General features: G+C 40.8%; 1 protein-coding gene across 6 annotated transcripts in view; it reads right to left on the minus strand.

Moving 5' to 3' along the window:
• The window catches only part of znf536 (zinc finger protein 536), a 214,369-nt gene that overhangs the window by 123,826 nt on the left and 67,645 nt on the right, over positions 1-22,898 (minus strand). For all 6 annotated transcript variants that reach the window (XM_068310868.1, XM_068310862.1, XM_068310876.1 and 3 more), the window contains one exon: positions 9,249-9,348. The gene's annotated coding sequence lies outside the window, so the exon portion shown is untranslated. The remainder of the gene's footprint in view (positions 1-9,248; positions 9,349-22,898) is intronic.

The raw sequence follows: 22,898 nt of genomic DNA on the forward strand, positions 1-22,898 counted from the left end.
CTTAGCAATCCCTCAGTAATTAAGGAAGGCCCACACCATGCCTAAACCTCTCCCTGACTCAATGTTGTGTCTGCCTGAAGACAAGGAGTCTAAGAAGCTTAAGTCTCATGTACCTGCTGCTGTATGCGAGTGAGAGCGTTTCAAGCACAGAGAGACAGAAATTGAGAAAAAGTTATTGGAAAATTAGATTAACCACCTTCACTGCTTTCTTAATTACTGTGAAGTCCACCTCTGTGTTAGCAGCACTTTAAATACCCTCCAACTCCCAGTAGGCTCCAGAAATGTAACGTATAAATTAGCGAACAAACAAACCCCAAACGATATGTCATCGTGTGTTTTGGGGATCACACTGATCATTTGATAATAACATAAAAATACTGTCAAACATTAAAAAAAAGAGAAGATAAAATTAGTTGTTGTCATTTAAACACACAAAAAAATGTTTTAAAAATCTAAAAAATAAACTAAGTGTTGTTTATTTAATTGAGTTTTCCAATCCAATTGTCCAGTTATGGAAAATGTGTGTGTGTGTGGGGGGGGGGAGTAATACTTTTTAAACAAATACCATCAAAATCAGATGAACGAAGGTGTGCTTTTTAACAGGTTGTTGTAATGTAAAGAAAATGAAGCCTCCGAAACCAATTTGCAAACCAGTTCTGTAAAACTAAAATGACATATTCTTATTTCAGCACACAATATCTGAAAGTGCACAGCTCTGCAGTGAGTTAAACAACCCCCCACCCCCCCCATTAAAGGACAGAAAGAGCTGCCATTCCAGATATTCATGTTTCCCAGTCCCCTGAATGTTTTCCTTTGCAAAAGGTGTTCAAGAGGGGTTTTCCTGACATACATGACTGACGGTTAACATGAAACTTCAGTCAGGACAAAGATGAACCTCTGCAACAAGTGATCTATCGTCGACAAGGTTTATAATTTGTGGAAATATCCGTTGTAATGTTTTTCATGGGTTTTTGAACTAACATGTTCAATCCCAAGTCAATGTCAAAGTCTAAAGTCACCTTTGTGTTCTGAAAGAAAAATGTGGACAAAAGCACAAAGATGGGGATCGTAACTAAAAACCAAGGAGAATATGCACGTTGCCATGGTAGCGACATGTCAATGCAAGTGTTGCCATGCCCTAATGCATGATCACCAATGTGATTTGAAATGGGATCATAATTTGTTAAATTAACATCAGGCAGTATTTAAGGAGACTTGGAATTGAGACGATAAACTTGTTTTAATTGTGTGTCAAGCAGATACACACAATAGATGTGTTCAGTGGAAGTGGATTCGCACTGACTTTACTTTACAGACCCAAAGATTGTGTGTTTTATACAGTCTCTAGACAGAACTTCAGCCCTGTAACTGAGCCAACATGCAAACTACCCAGAGAATATGTCTGGTGTAACGTATTGATAGTATTTATCACAAAATCACTGTGGTTTTTGTTTTTTTGGGGGGTTTTTTTAACCATAGATTCAAACTGTGTCTAATTCGGTTTTACCCAATCTGAAGTAAGCACCATTATGTTAGAAAACACAACATAATTGTCTTTCAGTTGACAAGAACTAAAAATACACAGACAATAGCTTTGAGATGAGCAGAGAAAATGTTTTGTCCTTCAGCCATGTTTTCACTCCACTTTCCCACCCCATGCCAATGACGGCAGAATAAACGGATATGTGAATTAAACCCCATTGTTTTTTTAAAAAAAAATCTGTTGCTAAATTTAGCCACTGCTGTTGTTACCCCTCAATGTGAAAGAATGTGCCAGTTATGGTTGTGTTTTATTTTCCTCCTTTTGCTTTATCCCTCATTGTAAATCTGGGTCTACATACGTCTCATGTCGTTTGAACAAGTGTGAGTGCTGCATGTATGTACTGTATGTGTCAAGGCAAAAGAAAAAAAAAATAGCACATGCACACGCCTATAGTTCAGCCATGCGATTTTTGCAATTAGAAAAGACACAAAAATAATTATACTGCAGCGCAGTCATTCGACATATCCTGAGTCGATGATGCACGGATCACGTGTTTAATAAAAAAGGTTAATCAGTTGTTAATCAGAGGATTAATAACTTGTTATTTTCTTTACAAAACCATTAATATTATGCCATAAATATTTAATGTTGATAGGTCTCTTTTTTTTTCTTCTTCTTCTTTTTTGTTTGGTGAGAGAGACGGTGTCGAAGTGGGGGTGGGAGTGATATGTGCCTGGTGATGCAGGGCAGAGTGAGCAATATCCAAGCATTAATGTGCATTAATCATGCTTTGGTGAAGACAAATAAATTCATTCATGTTTATTAATACAACCTTGGAGAAAACAATACTCTTTACATTATGCACTGAGTTATTAATAAAGGATTTATGAACAGGAGGACCACAGGACAGGGACTAGGGATCAGAGAGAAAAGAAGGCAGACCAAAAAAGGGAAGAAAACAAGAAGAAAGAGCAGAAATGGGAGGTCAGAGCCAGGAGCATAAGGAAGGGGCAAGAACATTAGGGTATGGGGAAAATCTGTATGTGTGTGTGTGTCTGTGTCTGTGAATGAAAAAGCGTGAGAGTCATCCACTGGAAGGCTGGGGGTTAAACACTTTCTGCCCTCACTCTTTCTTTTTAACAAATTACCCTGCCCATTTGCTAATCAAAGCAAAACAAATATTGCTTTTCATTCGCTCGATTTGTTTGAATGAACATGCAGACATTCCCAAAATACTCATTCCCAGCACAAATGTAATTAAATTGTGCCTTTAGTAAAAACATGCAGTGGTACTCCAATTAGTTGTGTTTTTGTCATTGGGTAAAGAAGGAGAATGGCAGTGGGTGCGCCCCAGGCACCTTGGGGTCCCGAAATAGTCTTAGTGGGTGGGTGCGTCGAGGTTGTTGCAGAAGGCTGAATGCAATGACAAAAAAGTGTGTGCAGAGTTTCTGGATGATTGAGTGATCTGATTATGTTTAATTTGTTGTGGTGTAACAGTTTGACAAACAGTTTGGTTCGAATTATTACATGTGACCAATGTTGGATTCTTCTAACCATGAGGTTTTTCAAGCACATTTTGTCCTCACCAGAGTGTCCAAAACCTGACAATGAGATGAGACGATCACGACCCGCCCATCAAACACCACATTTCCGTCACGCGCAAATTACTTCCACAAGAATTGAGTTTTCAAAGAATGTAGTTTCTGTAGTTGATGAAATAATATATTCATTCAAAAAAGGCAAATTCTACCAAATGACAGTTGTTTTTCAAAATCTCCTGACAATATTTCTCAGGAGATTTATGGTTAAGGCATTCACGCTGTTTGCATACATTTTAACTCCTACTTCATAACATTTACTCAATCATTAAAACCAGACAATCAAACAAATTAAACATACTAACTTTCATTAATAATGGGAGAAATACAAAGAGGACCATCTTCCTATGTTCTTTCTACATGTCTTTAGTTTCAGGACTGTATTTTGCTGAGCTTTTATTATCATTTAAATACTTGACAATTTACTGAACTTACTCTCTGACTAATTTTACTCTAACTTACTGTCACAGGTTTGCTCCCCATTAGCTGGTTACCACTAAGTTAAGGCATGTTTAGGTGACATAACAAAAACTCCTTGTTACAATTATTGTTACAATCATGTTCAGCTAATTTAGCTAAAGGAAAGAGGCACATGTTACCCACAGGTCTGTGATGGGAGCCTGTTGTACTTCCTAACCTTAACTTCTACCTGCCTACGTAAAAGACACAAGACTTCTTGAATTTGAACGACAATCCCGCTTGACTTTCTGCTTTCAAATAAATAAAAACACTTTCAGCCATTGGGAAATCTTTAAAAATGAAAAACAATGCAGGAAGAGGATCCATGAATACGCTCCCTATTCGTTCTTTCGGGAAATCCTTTGTTGATCTGTTATTACCAGCTCTCAGTGATGCCACCACAATCACATCAGCAGTGTCGGTCAAAATGAAGGCGTTTTATAAGATTGTGTCACTGTTGCGTTGATGAAGATTAGTAGTGAAGATAGGCTTCTAATCTTTGCCTTTTTCTCCTTTTCTATCATGAAAGCCTTCTTCTTTTTCCCCTTTGTCTTCAGCTCCAAATTGTGTTTTTATTGAAGGCGTATATGGATTGCTTGGGCAAATTGTCATCCGTCAAGCTGTCGATGAATCCATCCTTTCATTTAATGATCAGCCTACCTGATGTGCATTTTACATGGCTCCATATACCTTTAATGGGAATCAATGGAAAGCAAATAATGCTGGAAGCCAGAAAGCTCCATGTCTGACAGACGGATGTGGACAACTGTTATTTGTCAATACACACAGCTCTGTTCCGAGTCGTGTGGATGTGTACTTTATCCGCCTGGATGAACGTGGTGCAAAAAAATGGCTCGCTACTGGTTCAAATATGATTCTGTACAATCCTCCTGCTGCACTCGCCCTCATTGTCTTTGTCTTCATAAACTAAGTAAGAGATTGAGCGAAAGAGACAGAAAGAAAGGAGAAGGTGGGAACGATGAAGGCCGAAAGAGAGAAAGACTGCATATGAAAGAGGTGGGGGGGGGGGTTGGATAACAGGATGTTTGAGGAGAGCATGAAGTGAAAAGGGCCAAGAAGGGAGGGAGAAAGCAGGGATGGCTATTCCGACATGGTTTCAGTTAAACACTGATTTCATCATATGATTGGAATTGGGGGAGTTAGGGGGGTGGTGGTGCGGGGGGGTTGATGGTGGCTGTGGTTTGCGAGAGCTCAAAAACACATAACTTTTTACGAAGTGAAAATCAAATATTAAAAATGACAGGCCTTATAAGTGTGCTGAGTGAGCTCGGGTCACGGAGGGAGGGAGGCGCGGGCGGCTTGTCAGCTACTATCTGTCAGGGCGAATTAGAAACAATCAGGGCCGAGTGAAAGGGAAGGTGATTGTTATTAAGCGGCAAGGCCCTGCGAGCGGGTGCCCCAGATGTGGCCGTGCATATAAAAGAACAGGAAGCCGGCAGTTTAATTCAGGAAGCTTGCCGAGGCGAGTGAGCAATGCCACAAAGGAGGAGAGGGAAGCGGCGGGTGCTGAGAGAGGGGGGGTAAAGGATATGAGGGGGTTGGGCCTTATTGTCACTTATGTGCTGGAAGTTACTTTGATAACATATTAGGCCTTTGTAGAATTGTGAAACGACATACTTTTCCCTTTGATCTCTTTTCTTTTACTCATCTGTCTCCGTCCATTGTGGGATAGACCAGTAGGTCGACCAATGAGATGGTCAAGAATGGTCGTGAATGGTCAACGGTCATCGTGATGCTGTCGATGCATGGTTTACATGTGCAGGCTTTTTCTTCTCTTGTGCTGAACACATTTTCCATCACGGTCAGAGGTTTGATTCCCTCTACCAGGTCGTCCTGTTATCAGTCAAATACCTCCCCTCGAAACTCCCTGAGACTCCTCTGAGACGGACGTCAACGCCCACAGATCTCTATTAGGGAGACGGGGACTGAGTCGGTGGCTGTGGGGATGTGAAAGGGGTTAGTTGATGTATACAGTATGTCAGTCAAGGGGAGGGTGAGGCATTTGAATGATAAATAGTGACAGTAATCTGCCAAGACACAGATTAGAAGTTACACTTGCCTTTGTGAGGCTTTAAAAACTGAACCGACAGAGACATCAATGCGAAGGGGGGGACCCAAACTTCTCTTTTTACTTTTAAACTTGTTGAATTGATCGTAAACACTGAAAAAAGTAAAGACGCAAGCGTGACTATGACCCAAAGTTTAATTTGACCTCAATGTGAGCCAATCGCCTCCTACCTCCGAGACACAAAGTCAAGTGGATTCAGTGCCTCTTAAGTAGTTTCACTTAACACCATTTAGGTAAAATCAATGAAAAGTACAGAAAGAAGAGAAAGCAGAAATGAAGGAGGTTGTTGAAATAGTTTCTTTCATAAAGCGTCTCTGTGTCGGAGTGTGAAGGGCTTTGATATCCATTTACTTTGTAGTTATATATCGCAAGAAATTACCCATCTCCTTAAGAGTGACTGATCATCCAATAGGTTGAAATAAAGCAGACTTGTCGCATCCTCCTCCTCCCCCTCTCTCTCTCCTCTTTATTGTGGTGATCAGTGGAACACTTGCTTAACATAAGCCGTCTCTGGTTTCCACCTCCCAGGTTTTCTCTCTTTTGCCGTTGCTGATGTAACAGAGGTTATATGGTGTTAAACGCAGAGCTGTTAAACGTTCCCCAAGGTAATAACAGTCAGTGTATATGCAGAACTGTGTTGTATTGTGACAGGAAGTTGCTGCCTAATGCAAAAGCATGGGAGATGCAGAGAAACACAAGAGGAATGGTGGAATTAGGGAAAGTGGGAACCGAATACCTGGTGGTCAAGTGGAAGAAGGGAATGAAGGGGAGAATTTGGGAAAGGTTGAAGGTGAAGAATAGCTAAATCAAGCAAAAAAGAAGTGATGGTAAGCTTGTTAGTAAATTGTTAATTTCAGGCGATGCTGGTGAGATTGACCAGATAGAGGAACTGTGGTTGGGATTCAATCCAGCATTAATGCAACCTATCATTAACTTTCCCCTCTTTATAGCACATTAACTAAATTTCAACTCAATATCTTAACTTAAGATTTCTGCTGCCTTTCAGGGTCTTCCAAAACAAACTAAAATTTAATTATAGGGTTAAAGTTTATTGAACCAGTCATGGAACGATTGGTCAAGACTCAAAGACAGTTAATAATTCATTTGTATTTGCTCATATTTGACTTTGTGTCCTTTTTGGTATCCATCTATTGTCCATGGTTATTTCTTTCAATAAAGTTTATGTCATTGTTGCTATTTCAGTTATTTGAAATTATATCACAGGTGAGGACAGTCTCAGAACTACAAGAAGTGAGAAGAAGAAACAGGATATGGATTCTCCAGGGAGCGGAAATTGTTGCCCTCTCCAATTGAATTGACCCCCCCCCACCCCCACCCTCACCGCCCACCCCCTTCTCCAGGAAGCAAATCCAGGCCATGTCTAAGATTTCACAACGATTAGCGAGGGAGGGATGAGGAGGGATATAGAGATGTACTAGAGCAGCATTAGCCATTAATCGCCAAGCAGGGAGAGGGAGAGCCTGGGAGAGGCGTGATGAAGAGAGGACTGTCCTAGCCTGGCTCAGCAGGGGTCTCGCACTTTTGCTGTCTGGACCTCAGGGGTCTTGTGTTTGATTGCTGTGGTTCAGCAGCAGGAAAAAAAGTTTCGGAATCCAGGACCATTGGAGGAGGAATGAACACAACACGAAAATATGGTGTCTCATTTTATGACCGGAGTGTAGGACTTTTTTTTTTTTTGTGCACACGGTGAATCTTGCAGTGGAATTGTATCACGTTTAAAAGTGAACAGAATGTAAAGTTTGTATTGCTGAGTATCTTGACTGCAATGACAGATGGCGTTTAAGTTTTTTTTAATCTGAATAGATGACAATTGGATATTGCTACTCTACGTCTACAGTATTTTTTTTTTTTTTGTTCCTCATCAAAATGCAACACAAACGATCAGTGGCACCCCTCCCCCTTCCAAAAAAAAAAAAAAAAAATCATTAAAAAGACAAAGTGATCCAAATTTTGAATTCAAATTTCGGATTACAACTTCAAATCTCACATCTTTGAGACATTTAAAAGGACTGTTTCCACAAATGAAAGTTTTTCATTGAACTGCACAGACATGAAATGAATCACAGCCTCCTTCTGGGAATGAAAATGTGAGGTGTTGCACGAATCACTTACAATTATCTCATAAAATTTCAGTTATGTTTGTAATATTTCACACTTTATACAACCTCAGTGACAAAAATGAGCTTTTGTTTATTGTGACCTCCTTCATCAATCCATGTTTACTTCTTTGGCGCTTCTTCTTCATCAGTACTTCCAAAACAGCACAAAACAGATTTATATGACTACTTCCTGATCTGCCATGAGTTGCTAAAGTCTGGCTGGACACAAAAACTAGTTTTTGGAAAAGAAAATCATTCAACGATCAACAGCTAACATCTGAAGAAGTCCTTTTTACCGGATGACTTCCAGCTACTTCTGCCTGTACTATAAGTCTGGATCATTACAAGCATCCTCATCATACTCCACTGTGAAGTTAACGAAAAAAAAAGGTGTAGTCAACCCTCCCCTACCCCCAACCCATGCTCATCATGGTGGTGGTACACAAGGTGAAACAGGGTGACCATAAAACTAGAATGGCCGTCACTTAGTGTCCCCTGCATCCCTCCCTTTCCATCTCCTCCATCTCTACACCCATTCCTTGCTTTTTTTATTATTTTTTTATTTTTATTTTTTTCTCTACTATGAATAAATTTAGTCTGTCCCGGACATGAAAATGTCAAATACCTAAAATACACCTAGGCTAAATAGCATATTAATTTTTAATGCCTGCTCATCCTATGCTGCTATTCTCATATCAGGCCTGTCTGCCAACAGCTGTTGCTGGCTCTCTGGCTGGGAATTTATCGTCCATCTAGCTAAAGGAGGGAAGAGTGGGAGGGAATTTAAAAAAAAAAAAGAAAAAGAGATGGGATACATTGTTCAGAAGACAAGGAAAAGGGGAGGGACAGATCTGTGTTTTCATGGATCCCTACCTTGCATTTATATCACCTACACCTCGCAACTTTCTTACTTTGATATACGAGTGGGATTCAATTACACTAATGCCAAACATAAATTGTTCAAGATTTTTTTTTCCTTTTCCCCCCCGTCTTAGAACGCGAGGCTCCTCATACATAAAAAAGAGAAACAAGGAGCCGGAGTGGTGACATTGACGCTGGAGGTAGTGACATTGGGGGAGAGCGGCAGAGAGAGACGAGATGCACTGAAGCAACGTGCCAGTGTGGGTGTTGAATGCCACCCATGTGCGTTTTTAGGTGGCATGTGGTGGATGATTATCATAGATTATCACAATCCAGATTGTTACAAGTTCTGTGTGCGCACATAGCAGCAGTGTACTGTAGCTGTGTGACTGTCTGCGTGTGTGTGTGTGTGTGTTTTGGTTTAAGACACAGTGCCTTTGGGGATAAGACTAAATGGTGAGTGAATGACGAACAGTTGGAGTGTGTGAGTATATGTGTGTATTTATCTGTGTGTGTGTGTGTGTCTTCTTTTATCAGTGCAGAGTGAAAATGTCATGCAAGGTTTGGAGAAATAGGAAAAATCATCAAGTTGATGACATTTAGCTGCAGGCTAAGGTATGAACTGTGTGTGAGCTTACCTTAACACTCCAACAGCATACTGGAGTGCACCCTGTCTGTTAGGATCAAGTGGCCGCTCGCTGTCACTCCTGACTGACTACTGCTTACTGGAATGGCCACCTAGAGAGAGAAACAGAGGACGGTAATAATGAAATATAGACCTGAAGAGAAGAAGAAGATGAGGATGGGTGGGGGTGGTGGTGGTGGTGGTGGGGGGGTCGATGTCAAGATGAAAATCTAACAAATTCAGCGAGCAGAGCGCTGCAGAGGTCAAGGAAACGCAGCCGAAAAAGGTTAAAGATGAAATCAAAGCCAGCACGCCGCGTTAGCCCGGAGGCACAGCTTGGAAATCTATCCCTCCAGGGCAAGGCCACCACTGACGCGAGGCAGACAAGAAGCTAAATACTGCACGCCACTCGGGGATCTTTCATTTTCAACCGATCAATAAGGGCTTATATTTATCAGGGCCTTCGAGCAGCTGCCACGTCTGACAACCTCCACTTCATTTTTGCACTCCTTCTGCTCCCTCCTCTTCTCTTCCTCCTCCTCCTCCTCCTCCTCCTCACCCTCACACGCTAAATTGAGACCCATCGACCATGAAAAGGGGCAGAGACCCTGGATTGTCATTAACCCCCTTCGTGTCACTAGAACGTCTGATACACACACACACACACACACACACACACACACACACACACACACACACACACACACATGCACGCACACACACACACCAAATGCCCTGGAGATACAATTCTGCTAAAGGTCTGTGTCCCTCTGCTTTAGAGAAACATGCCTTATCATTACGGCCTTGGCACACACACACACCAGCCCCTCTTCATGTCTTTTGTTTCTTCAGCTGCCCATGCCACCCAAGACACACACACACATATGCATGCACACACACACACACACACACACACGCACTTTTATGCACATGCACAAAGACAAAAAAGCATGAAAGTACACACTGTCCTGCCAATACCTGACTTCACTTTTAATTTTGTACATCTCTTTAGAGCAAAAAACGCCCCCCAAAAAAAAAAAATTACAAATTGCCATGGTGAAACTGAGTAGCATTATGATAAGCAGAAGATTGGTTTACGGGTCTGAGTTAAAATAACTGGCTGTCTAATCATCTGCACAACAATATTTGCTGTGAGGCATTCTAAATAGATTATCGCTAGTCCATCTGTGTCATCATTGATTTATAAGGCATTAAGCTGCTTGGGGAAGAGCGAAGGCCTTGTCTTCTCTGCTGTTAAAGGGGCTTCTTGTCGAAATCGGGGGCACAGCAATGGAACAACTGTGGCACTCGTCTAACCTCCCCTTTAATCGTCAGGCAAGAGGAAGTGAAAATAGGACGGGCGTGTCTTTTTTTTTCTTTTTTTTTCAAAAAGCAAAGTATGAATCCAAATTTTCTGCATCTCTTTTTGTTTGGCTATACAAAGAGAATTGGAGGAGGGGAGGAAGTACAGAAAAAAAAATACACAAGAGAGAAACAAATAGCACACACAAACACACATGCACATACACACGAGGAAAAAAAAAACAAAAAAAAAACAAGGGACATCATTAACATATGAATGCCATATGCAAATGGTAGGGAGAGAGCAGATGTTGTTGCATTTAATTGACCTATATGTGAATTGCATCCAAACCTTTCAGTGTTTTTTTCTGGGCCCGCTGAGTACAGTTTTGACTAGTTTTCCAGTACCACTCATCATATGAGCAGGGAGCACAGTCTCAAACATAAAGCAGGAGACACCAAACAATAGATTACTAAATAGAAAAGAATCAATTTGTAATTGTCAGATAAACAAAAAAACAAAAAAAAAATCACTGACACACGTCTTACGTTAAGGACAACCACATCACTAAAGAACAAACCAATAAGAATTGCCCTGAATGAATTATATGGTAATGAATGACTTCCTAATATTTGAGGAATCAATGAGTGAGTGTTCTTCAACGTTAACCCGCTGTCAGCTGGGTCGGAGTCCTGTCCGACCCCCTGTGACCCCGAAAAAGTTACAGGAAATGATCAGATAACAGCTAAATGAGCATTTCTTCTACTTTATAAAAAAGTATTTTCAACATTCTTATTCCGACTATCCAGGCCCATCACTCATCTGAAAGAATCTGAATATATTTTACTAAAGTTAAAGCATTCTGAAAACTTGCTATTTGGTCACTTCTGAAAAATTGTCTTAACATGGATAATATAACAGCAGCAAAGACGCCTACATCTGCTCTGCTCTCCACTATGATCAAACCAACAGGCAGCAAGTTGAGGAGGGGGTCAGGGGTCTAATGGTTTATTTTACACACACACACACACACACACACACCCGTCAGGTGAATGGCAACAAAGTGACATGACAACAGCAATCATGTGCAGCAATGTGTTAGCTGTCGGCCATTGTTCAGAGAGCTGTGAGCTACAGAACTGCTGTAGTCGTATTATTGATTGCTCTCTTATTTCTTATAATTATACACAAATAACATTTTTGCATTCTATTTCCTATAAGTACCTGCAATTTGGACTTCATTTATTACTTTATTTCTTTAAGGGGGGGGGCACAAAGCAACTATGTCTCAAATAAATAACTACAATAACAGAAGGCATGAACAAAACAGCATCCAGGTGTTGATTCATTGCCATCAACCAATCATTTGTGAGTCCCATCCTATTACACACTGTTTACTGTGACCTTTTTATACTCAGTGGAACATAAAGGCTGGATCAGGTAGAACTTACAGCATCAGTTTTTTGGGAGTGGGCTCATTATGAAAGAGAACATCAAACTCTTTTTTTTTTTTTTCCCTTAACTGAAATGAATGAAAAGACTTTTAAATCAGGGTTTAAAAGTTTTTTTGTTTTTTGTTTTGTTTTTTTTCCTGGCACCATCCCTCTAAGTTAACCTCCAGAGGTTAACGTCAGTACATAAGTGATCAAAAAATAAACAAACACAAACAAATATCGTTAAAAAAAAGCCCTCCATAAATAGAATAATGTATTTTGCTCAATTCAAGATGACATATACTCATTTTATATTATGCATAGAATGCATATCACAAGGTGTGATCGTAATAAGTGTATTACATTTCACTTAGGGGTTCTGACTTGTTGAGTATAGAATGGAGAATTTCCATTTGTGGTGTTACTGTTTGGACTTCAACACGGGAGGATTTCATCCACGACTAACAGAAGATAAAAAGTGATTTTGAAAAGCTACTCTTACTTTCCGCAGCGTCCCTTAATCCCTTTTTATTGTGCAGGTAGAGACAGAAGTGGAGGGAAAGTCACGCATTTTACACTGCGATGTTTGCATGGGTGAGCCATGAAAAACACAGATGCTATTTTCATCTGGGCCTCAGCCTTTCTTTTTTTTTTTTTATTCTTGCCTTTCCCCCTTCCCTCCCTCTCTTTTATTCTCCCTTCTCTATCCCTCTATCCCCCTCCTACCCCCCAAATCTTGGGAATGTCATTAAATTGTATTAAATAGCCTTTTGTCCAGAGGGCAAGGACCACCCGATATATGATAATACATTAAGGCCCCAGTGTAGCAGCCACTGAGCCGAGACCATCTTAAGAACAAGCATGGTGTGTATCACCACATGTGTGTGCTTGTGTGTGTGTGTGTGTGTGTGTGTGTGTGTGTGTGTGTGTGTGTGTGTACATGTAGTTTTTTGAATGTGAATGCGTGCTAAAAAAAAAAGTAGATGGCAAAATGGGGAGAAAAGAAGATGGAGAAAAGGCGATCAAGAGTTGAGGTGGAGGAAAAGAAAGAGCGAAACGCAGAGAAAGCGAGGGGGGGGGTGATGGAGGAAGAGAACGATGTGGTGTGGCTGCCTGCCTGCGCATGTGGCTCCCTAACAACTGTGACACATACTAATAGAAACATACCTAATAAATTACGAGCTTTCAGGCTCTGGCAAGCTGACATTTTCTCTGTGCACGGGACAATTTCATATCCGCGGCGCAAAGTCGAGGGGGCTGCTGGACCAAAATTGCATCACATAGACATGCCAGAGGATTAGCATAAAAATTAACACTTAAATTTCAGCTTATTGTCAACCCCACTCCTGCAACCGGCTGCCTAACAACAATCAATTCCTCTTAGAAATCTGATTAGATTGCATGACGCTTATTATCCCAGTCATGTCTGCCGGGCCCCCCTTCACTTTCCACACACACACACACACACACATACAGCATTGCCAATGTCACAGCACTGGCTGCCATGACTGGTCGGACCATTTGTTTAAATGGAATTAAGGAGAAATCTATAGGTGTAACATTTCTTTTGACATATGACGCCTCATTCTATATCTGGGGATGTGGGTGTCTGTGTCTTCAGCCTGCATGGAAAAACCATTGTGACTTGTTAACGTTGCTATTCTTGTCATGTTCAATTTAATTTCTCTTGCATTGTTGCAGTTGTTGTCTGGTGGTCAGCCACAAAATATGACTGTTTTCTATTCAACACCCCCCCCCGCCCCCACCCCCGTCTTTTTTGACTAGAAGAATGAGCATTAAAATTAAGCATTTAGATTACAATCTCACTGATTTGCCTCAGTCCTATTTATAATGAAATGCCACCGCCGGTTCAAAAATGAATCGCATCTCATCTATCCTTAAGTACGCGGCCATCACAAAATGCTTTATGTTTACAGCAGAAAGCTGGAATGAGGCAAAAAGAAAAAAAAAAAAATCTCGTTTTGAGATCTCATGAGGCTGTCGCAATGAAATATTTGTCAATAATGCTTTCTGTTGGAGCACATTGCACAAGTATGTACTAAAAAGCACGATGCACGTTGGGTGGCTGTGGTAAGACTCTTGATTGTTTAGACAAATGGCATTTCATCGCATCCAGATGTCTTTAAGCTGTGCTCAACCACCATCTCCCGTTCCAAGGCGCAGGCTGATTGTATACAAATATCTCGTCATAACTGCATTCCTCATCTGGGCCTGCGAGCATCACGGCGTTCGTCTGTAAGCTTGGATGACAGCCCAGCAGTACGGAGAGTTTAACATTTGATATTTAGATTTTTTATTTTTTTTATTTTTTTTGAGGTAAGAATTCTTCACTGGAATGGAGCTTGATTAGTTTGGCTCGTTTCACCCTCACGACGAGAAAAACAAAAAAAAAGATACGACTTAAAAAACAAGACGTGGAACTTTTACGTGGCAAAAACGGCAAGTGGTTTATTTAATGCAGTATGATGGGGAAGCTGTTTTTTTGGCCTGGAAAGGTGGTGCGCCCTGGCTGGGACAGGCGTTATAACACAACGCTGGTACAAAGGGTCATGAAAGAAGACGCCCACGGGGTTGAGAGCGAGAGCGAGAGAGAGAGGAGAGAGGGAGAAGGAACAAATCGTCTGATGTTCTAAGTGGATAACAACAGCTCCTGCTATGCAGCGGCGGAGGCGCAGAATAATTTAAACCAGTTACCCCAGCTACCCCACCCGTCCCCTCACCCCTCTGGCCACCCCTCTATTCTTATGTTAACATGGCTAAAGAGGAGTGGGCCACCCAGCAGCAGAGAGCAGGAACTTAAATCCATGCTTCAGGAAAAATAATCCATCTCTTTGCCTCTCTCTCTTTTTGCAGTGTAACTTTACTCACTGACACAAACACACACACACGCACACGCACACGCACACGCACACACACACACACACACACACACACACACACACACACACACACACACACACCTCTGGAAGGGAAGGGCTGAAACGGATACAGAGGGCAGAGCACCAGTGTCTTTACTGTGCCTTTATACTATATTACTTTTCAGAGCAGAGTTTAAAGAATAATAAATCAAGCGATTAACTCGGCTATTTTCCCGTTCAGTTAACGCAACAGCGAGGCAAGGGCAAGAGGAATTCATAAAGTCTGTAAATGCAAAATAAACACTGCTTTCTTTGTTGACTGTACAGATCTGTTGTGTGTCTGTGTGTGTGTGTGTATTGTTTTTTTTTTCTTGCTGATCTTGCCCTCTTCTGCTCTTTTTTTTCTTTTTCTATCTTTCTTTTCCAATCTCAAAAAAAAAAAAAAGAAGGGCTGCTATTGTGTTTGGTCTCCAAACAGCACATGTGAGGTACACACCTCTCTGACATTTTATAGGTTCAAATCCCCAAGAACAGGAGAGGGGGAGAGAGTCATATTTTATACCGGTGGTTTATTTTAACGGGTGCTTGTAATTAACGCAGCATGTCCTCTATCTCCCAGTCATCTATGCCAAGGCCTTTATTTAAACAACTTTATTGTGAAATGTTTGCGTTCTCAGCGTTCGGCCCGGGCCCACACACAGAATATTATTTCATACTTCAAGGAGATGGTGGGGGTTGTGGAGGGAGGGGGGGGGGCTTTGGAAGAGTTTACGCTTTAAGCAGTTATTATTTTTGATTACAGCAAGACTCTTTTTAAAATGGCTCACACAGTAACCTTGCAGACAAACACACACATATGCACAAACAGAGCCTTCACACACACACATACCGACTCGTCGAAAAGAGAACCTGTTTACAGAAGGGGGTGCACAAACCTGAAACCCACATTTGCTTGGGCCAAGTGTGCAATCTCAGGGTGATTTATGAGAGTAAGATCACACTATTTGCGTCCAAATAAGAGCACTTGTTTAATGCTGCTGCTTCGGGGCTTCTTTTTGGAGAGTGTGTTTGTGTTCCTACAGGGTTTAATGGAATTTGAAGGGGAAACTGAGTGTTTATAAATGACCCTGAGTTAACATGGCGCTCAACATACACAAGCCATCCTGACTGGCTGGTGATGCAAAGATTAAACCAGCCCACGTGAAAATCCTTCCAAAGCCCACAGGTGTTGAGCTGAATTTTCTATTCATACGTTTGACGTATGAATAGCAGCCGTCCCCAACCCCTGGTCCATGGACTGGTACCGGTCCGTGGGTCAATCGGTACTGAGCCGCACAGAAAGAATACAGAATGAACATTATTTCTGTTTTAGTTGTTATCTGATTCTTAACAATGTTTTTTTTTTTAATTAGAAAATGAGTGGATTCTCTCATCCACATCTACCAAAGAGTCACTCTTTACGCTTGTCAAGATGCTTGCCTCGGTCACATGACCGCCTTCTTAAAGGAGCCGCTCCGGCCGCAAAGACATAATACAGGTATATATATATATATATATATATATATATATATATATATATATATATATATATATATATATATATATATATATATATATATACACACAAATATATATATACACACACAAATATATATATACGTATATATATTCAGTTGTGCATCAACACACGCGGCTTCACTACAACGCTGATTTTTAGTAGGTAGTCCCATGATACCGTACGCACATTTTATTGGCTGATGGCATCCGGAAGTGCGCTACGTTCCATGAGTGTTGGACTTCCATGAGACACAAAAGTGCTTTGAACAGTCGATGAGAGTGTGGGAAAAGGTAATACAGATAGAAAGTGGTTTAATATCAGTATGGGGGAGGGTTCATAAACATTTAAATTACCGTAAATAATAAAATCAATAGTTTGTCGCTTTATCGCGGAATTTAGTTTTTGTGGGTGGTTCCTAGAGCGCAGTAACTGCTAGTAACGAGGGATTACTGTTTATTACAGCTAAACTGAAACTCCCAAGCCAGCAAAACCAACATAAAACAAGCATTGCCATGGTGCTATGAGGATACTACTAATAAAGTTTACAAATTGGATTCATGGTGCAAAAAAGGTTGGTGACCACTGGTCTACAGCATTGTCACTAAAGTCGAAGGCAGGTCTGTTAAAATAATGGATAATGAAGTGATGCTTTGTTGTAGAAGAACTTCATTGAAGGTAGAGAAGAAGTGTCCCGACGTTGACCTGCTAGATAAGGCCAACAGCCACATGTATCACACTTCCATGTCCCTCCCTATATTGTCAGGATTTTCCACACGTGTTTGAGACATGTGTTGTTAGATACAGTTAGCAATGATAATGATGTGCTGCATTTTCACATCCACAGTGAAATCATTTTTGGGTCATCATTCATTCATTTCAGAGAGAACATCTGTCGAATATCCAACCTAAACAGCCCAGAGCCAAAGAACGAGTGTTGCTGCAGCAGCGACAACAGACTTGTTTAAAAGCTAACCAACACACACACACACTCACGCACTCTTACACACACACACACACACACACACACACACACACACACACACACACACACACACACACACACACACACACACACACACACACACACACACACACACACACACACACACACACACACACACACACACACACACACACACACACACACACACACACACACTCCAACAGCAGTAAACAGTAACTGCTGGGCCAGGCAGCATTTTTGGACTGAGGTGCATTCTTGACGGCTATTTTGCTTGTGTTTATGTGATTGTTACATTTAACACAGTTGTTTATTCGAGCATTTATCAGACTGAAAAAGGTAAAAGAGCTTGTTGAAGGTGGCAAACTCTTCCAGCTGGAACCGAACGACTGTCAGCGCGATCATGTGTTAGTTATCGAGGAGTCTTTGGAGAAACCGATGGGAATTTTATGTTGCTTGTTTCTCTAACTTAACCAATGGCAGCTTTAGCTTGGACTTTAAACGTAGGGCGGCCAGCACGGTAGAACCTGTAAGCACGTCAGCAGTTATGTCTCCAAACATTCCAGCAGGTCTAATATGCTTAGTTGGACTCTGAAGGTGGCTGCAGCTGCCGAGTTGGAGTCTGAAGACAAATGTATCCTGAAACTGGAGAATAAAGAACATAGATCTTATTTCTATTGTTAGGTGTTATGGATTTATTTATTTTTTAAAGTATGCCTCACAAACATAAACCATAAATCCATACCTAAATAGCATTAGGCTACACATTATGGGTATTAAATTGAGAATGCAGCCCAGGTGATGATATATCATATGCAAAACAGTCTGGGTCTTCAATTAAAATTCTTTAACCTTCACAAAAACACCCACAGCAGATATTCCATTCTTTTCATCTAATAATGGAGAATCCATGCTTATGATATTATACGTTAGAGTGCTGTACAGTGCCAGTGCATTACTGTGTCTGCTGGACAGCAGATCGGATGGATCGCAGATTGCCTCGGGGGAACCTAAGTTTAGTGTCTTCTGCTTTTAGCACAGGGAAGAGATTGACAGGAAAAAAAACTAGGAGAAAGGCTCCGGTCAAAGTTGGTGCTTGGCTGCAAGGCCATTGAACGTCTAAAAACACTTCAAATATGGATTTTGTGTCCTCTGACATCCCACTACTTTGTTTTTTAATCTGTTGCTGAGAAAAACATTGCGGAAGAATCCCTACATTTCATTGCAAGATCGTCACATTTCATCTACACTTGCAGACATACAGAGGTATGTATTCTTTAAACAAAGCGACAACTTTTTAACACAGCAAAAATTCCAGTCCTTCCATTAACAAGATGTAAAGTGGCTGGATAATTCCTGAAAGAGCGAGTAGTAAAAATAAGCAGCTATCCATTTTTTTGACATCTAAACGAACAAAGTTCTTTTATCCCCGTTACTTTACATCCCATACATTCCCATTGCATCAATGTTTGATGTCTCTACGTGTTCTCCTGTGCATAGATCCTCTCTGGGCAAAGAGCCCATCACTTCATTAGCATTCATTCAAGGTGTAATGGGGATGATTTTTTTTTGTACTAAAATGACTATTGCACATTTTTGCAGAGAAGTGAAATAAAATTAAACATCTTATTGCTTTAAAACCTTTAAGAAACTCTTTACAAAGTCAACCTTTCGCGGTGACAGGATGTAAGGAGAGACGAGACACGTGTCGATGCCATCATGGCCAGAAAGAGCATGCGCTGATCAAATCATCATCAACGAGAAACACGTGAAAAAGCTTTCTTATTTTCCCAGCGGAGATACGGCAGATTCATTCTAAAACAGAGTATGACGGCCGGGTTCTGGCCTTTTCACTCATCCTTACTGTACGACAGGCTGTGTGTGTTCGCTGCGATGCCTCTCTGTAGCAGGATGTACACTTAAACTTTGCTTACTGCAGTGTGAAAGCACACATTCCTTCAATTACTCCGTTTGTTAATCTTCATTACCCACTTTCCTTCTTCAGGTACTTTCCTTTCCACACTTCTCTTCCCTGACCGTCTCCTCCACTCAGCCCTTCCTCAGTCCCCCCCTCACTCCCTTCACATCCTCCCTCATATGTTGTGGTGTGAAAGGCTATAAGGGGATAAAGTGAGGTGTAGACACTTCTTTAGCTCTGTGGAGGCCAAACAGATCGAAGACTAAGAGCACCTGGCTGCTGGGAACCCACATGCAGAGAACTTCTATCCTCTCTTTCATTTCCTTATCGTCTTACCCTCTCACACGCTGCCCGTGCCCTTTCTTACGACTGCACCCATGTAATAATGAATCGGATATGTTCCGTTGGTATTTTCAGCCCAATTCAGAGATTTTGCTGAACAAACACACTTTTTTTTTAAAGTGTTTTTCATCTACTCATCATTTAAAAGCATAATGCACACACACACGTCCAACACACTCCTGCCCACATACTGTACAAACCAACAAAAACAGCCATTCACGTGAGTTTAAAGATCTTACCTGCCTCCACCAAACACTAAACTGTGTCTTTCATTTGTAATTACAGCTTTAACCCTGTCTGACAACACACACACACACACACACACACACACACACACACACACACACACACACACACACACACAACCCCACACGCATATGATAACACAAGAGCCTACACATGCTGCTCCAAATGTCCACATTACATATGCACAAATATTCATTTTCTCTTGCTGCCCACACCCGTATAGCCTCACACACTTACTGTACATGCACATCTATCACACACTGACCCTTGTTGCTTGTGGTGCAGGACGTCATCCACTGATGATCCAATGATAACATTATTTTGGGTTTGATCTTTATCTTATTCTGTCCTTTACCCATTTGCTTTCCATGCATTTAATGACTCATGCCAGTATAGGTCTATGTAGTATAAAGAGCACCAAGGTTGTGATAAACATTTTTCACCCAGGAGCTCAAATGTGTGATATTGTACATTTTTAAACATGGCATGCTCTTACTATACATACCATAAGCTGCCACTGATGTGGTAGTTGACCCTATAGGTTATATATGAGCTATAAAGAACGTTTGTGCCAACAGCTCCAAACCCGGGACTGTTATCAGCCAGTTGACAGACAATATTTAGATTCTAATAATATCACTGCACATACAGTACGTGTGTGTGTGTGTGTGTGTGTGTGTGTGTCTGTGTGTGTGTGTGTGAGTGTGCTACAGAGAGGTATATAAAACCATATGTTATCTCCTGCCCCCGTCTTGTGCCCATCTCTAGTCTATAACCAGCTTTGACCTTGGACTCTCTTATATTCATTACATCATTAAGTTACCTCTTCATTAACTTTTCATTGTTTATGGAAGATGCTTTGGGATGGAGAAGAGATAGGGTGAGGTGGTCGTGATCAAGGTTCTCTAGCAAAATATTGTATCCATGGCTGAGTGTCTGGAACCCTGGTCTTCTCTGGAGTTGGGGATTTGTAATGTGGAGATCTGACGAGAAGAGTTGTGAAGGGCTGCTTGTGAGAAACTGTGATAAATAAATAAATAAATAAATACTGCCCATACCTTTAGAATAGTACTCAAGTCCTACTAGAAATTGCGGGCCTCCTAAGTCCACATGTCAAACCTTTCAAGCATTTGCTTGTGTAATTCCATTGAAGGTACATTAAAGCCTGATGTGTCTCATCTGGACCTACCCAGATATATACAGCATGACAAAGTGTTGTGTTTGATGCCCTGGGAAGGACAAGTTCAGCCTCTAGATTTAAGTTTGATGACTCTTGTTAGTTGGGAGGATCAGTGGGACGAGTGTGACATTGTTCTAGAGCCAGTCCACAGGATGAGGAGGTGGGGGTAGACACCAAAACTTGGATTTTCTGTTTTGGATATTGCTGCTACTTTACTTGATCTTGATGACATTGGTTGTATAACAGGTTCACATTGGGCTCTATTTACTTTTTTTACCTTTGCTGACTGTTAAATGGATTCAGACACATGTTGGACCTCAGGGCTCAGGTGAGAACACCGGGTTTGTGTATGCCTATCCTCTGATCATATGGTTCCTAATATGTCCTTAAAGTAACCCCATTTTGACGTTTGATCGATTAATTAAATTGATTTTAATAATATATAAGCATCATCTCAGTTATTTTGTGTCGTAAGGTACAAATAAGATCTTTATTGTCTATTTTTGCCCTTTGGTTTTGAATCGGTTCTCTAGGACCATCACCCACAGCTGCTGGCATCTTCCAGTGGAACCTCATGAAATATCTCTGCACCTATTCTGTACAAACACGTTCTATCTAAATACCGTTTCTTAAACCAGTTTGGTGAGAAAGTCGAAACCAAAGTGCATTTGGTCATAAATAATAATAAAAAAATATCAGATTATTATGCAAATACCGACTGACTCCAATGAAAACTTACCAAATTGCTGAGAATTAATCCTGCAGGACACAAACAAGAAGAGAATGCAGGAAGAATAGCTCTTGACATTAACTTTGAATATGCTGATGAAAAGATTATGCAGAAAATGGAAATCAAATCAGAAACTGGGGTCCAAAATGGGGTAAGCGGCAGAATTAGATTCTCACCATTTCTACACAAATATGTTTCCTTTTGCTTTGTGCTTCCCACACATTCCATGTCAGGTGAAGAATTAAAATTTCACTGACAAAAAGAACGCTAAAAAAGGAAGACATATGATATCATGATTTTGGGTCTGAAGACCAATCAATTTTTCTATTGTTGTGATTATAAATTTAAATAAATAAGTAGAGACATTAAACAAGCTGGGAAAAAAAGCACTTGTCATTGGAAATGTGCTTATCAATCATTCACCCACACGTTAGATACCTGATGTTTGCCTGATCTGTTGTGTCGAAAACAGTCTTTAGACTTCGTTTGATAAAAGAATATTAATTGCGGCACATGGAAATGCATGCTGGTTTTCTGTTTGAAGAATACATTCATATATTTACATGTGAAAATTTTCCCTGTACAATAATTTACACTCAATTAAAACACGAATCTCATTTTTCGAACTTAAAGAACAGCCATAAAAGATCTTTAGACCAAATGTAAAACAGAAAGCAAAACAGATGAGAAAAATAGGACCTGGCAAAAAATGTCCCTCTACACATTTAACTGAAGCAGTTCAGAATAAGTAACAAACTTAATGTGCGAGTCAGCGGGTTTATTCTGTCCACCTCCTGGCTTCAAAAGAAACGTGCTTGCTGCCTGGTTTTGTTGACTTTCTCACATTTTGTTAATTTGATAATTCATCCTTGATTTGTGCTTCGACCATCGTGACGCCACCGGAGCGTGACTCAGGCGTTCCGCTGTAATCAAGTCCTGAGACAACTGATGGATAAAACTGAAACAGATGACTTCAGCAATAATCCAAGCTAAACTTTTTTTCCAACTTAAATCATGGTGTAGTAACTTAAATACCTGAAACAACAATTTATTAAATGACCTCACTCTAGCAACCTGGATTTAATGTCTCAGACCATTTTTTTAAGGTATACA

The sequence above is a fragment of the Antennarius striatus genome, chromosome 1 (assembly GCF_040054535.1).
Source record: "Antennarius striatus isolate MH-2024 chromosome 1, ASM4005453v1, whole genome shotgun sequence".
Lineage (NCBI taxonomy): Eukaryota > Metazoa > Chordata > Actinopteri > Lophiiformes > Antennariidae > Antennarius > Antennarius striatus.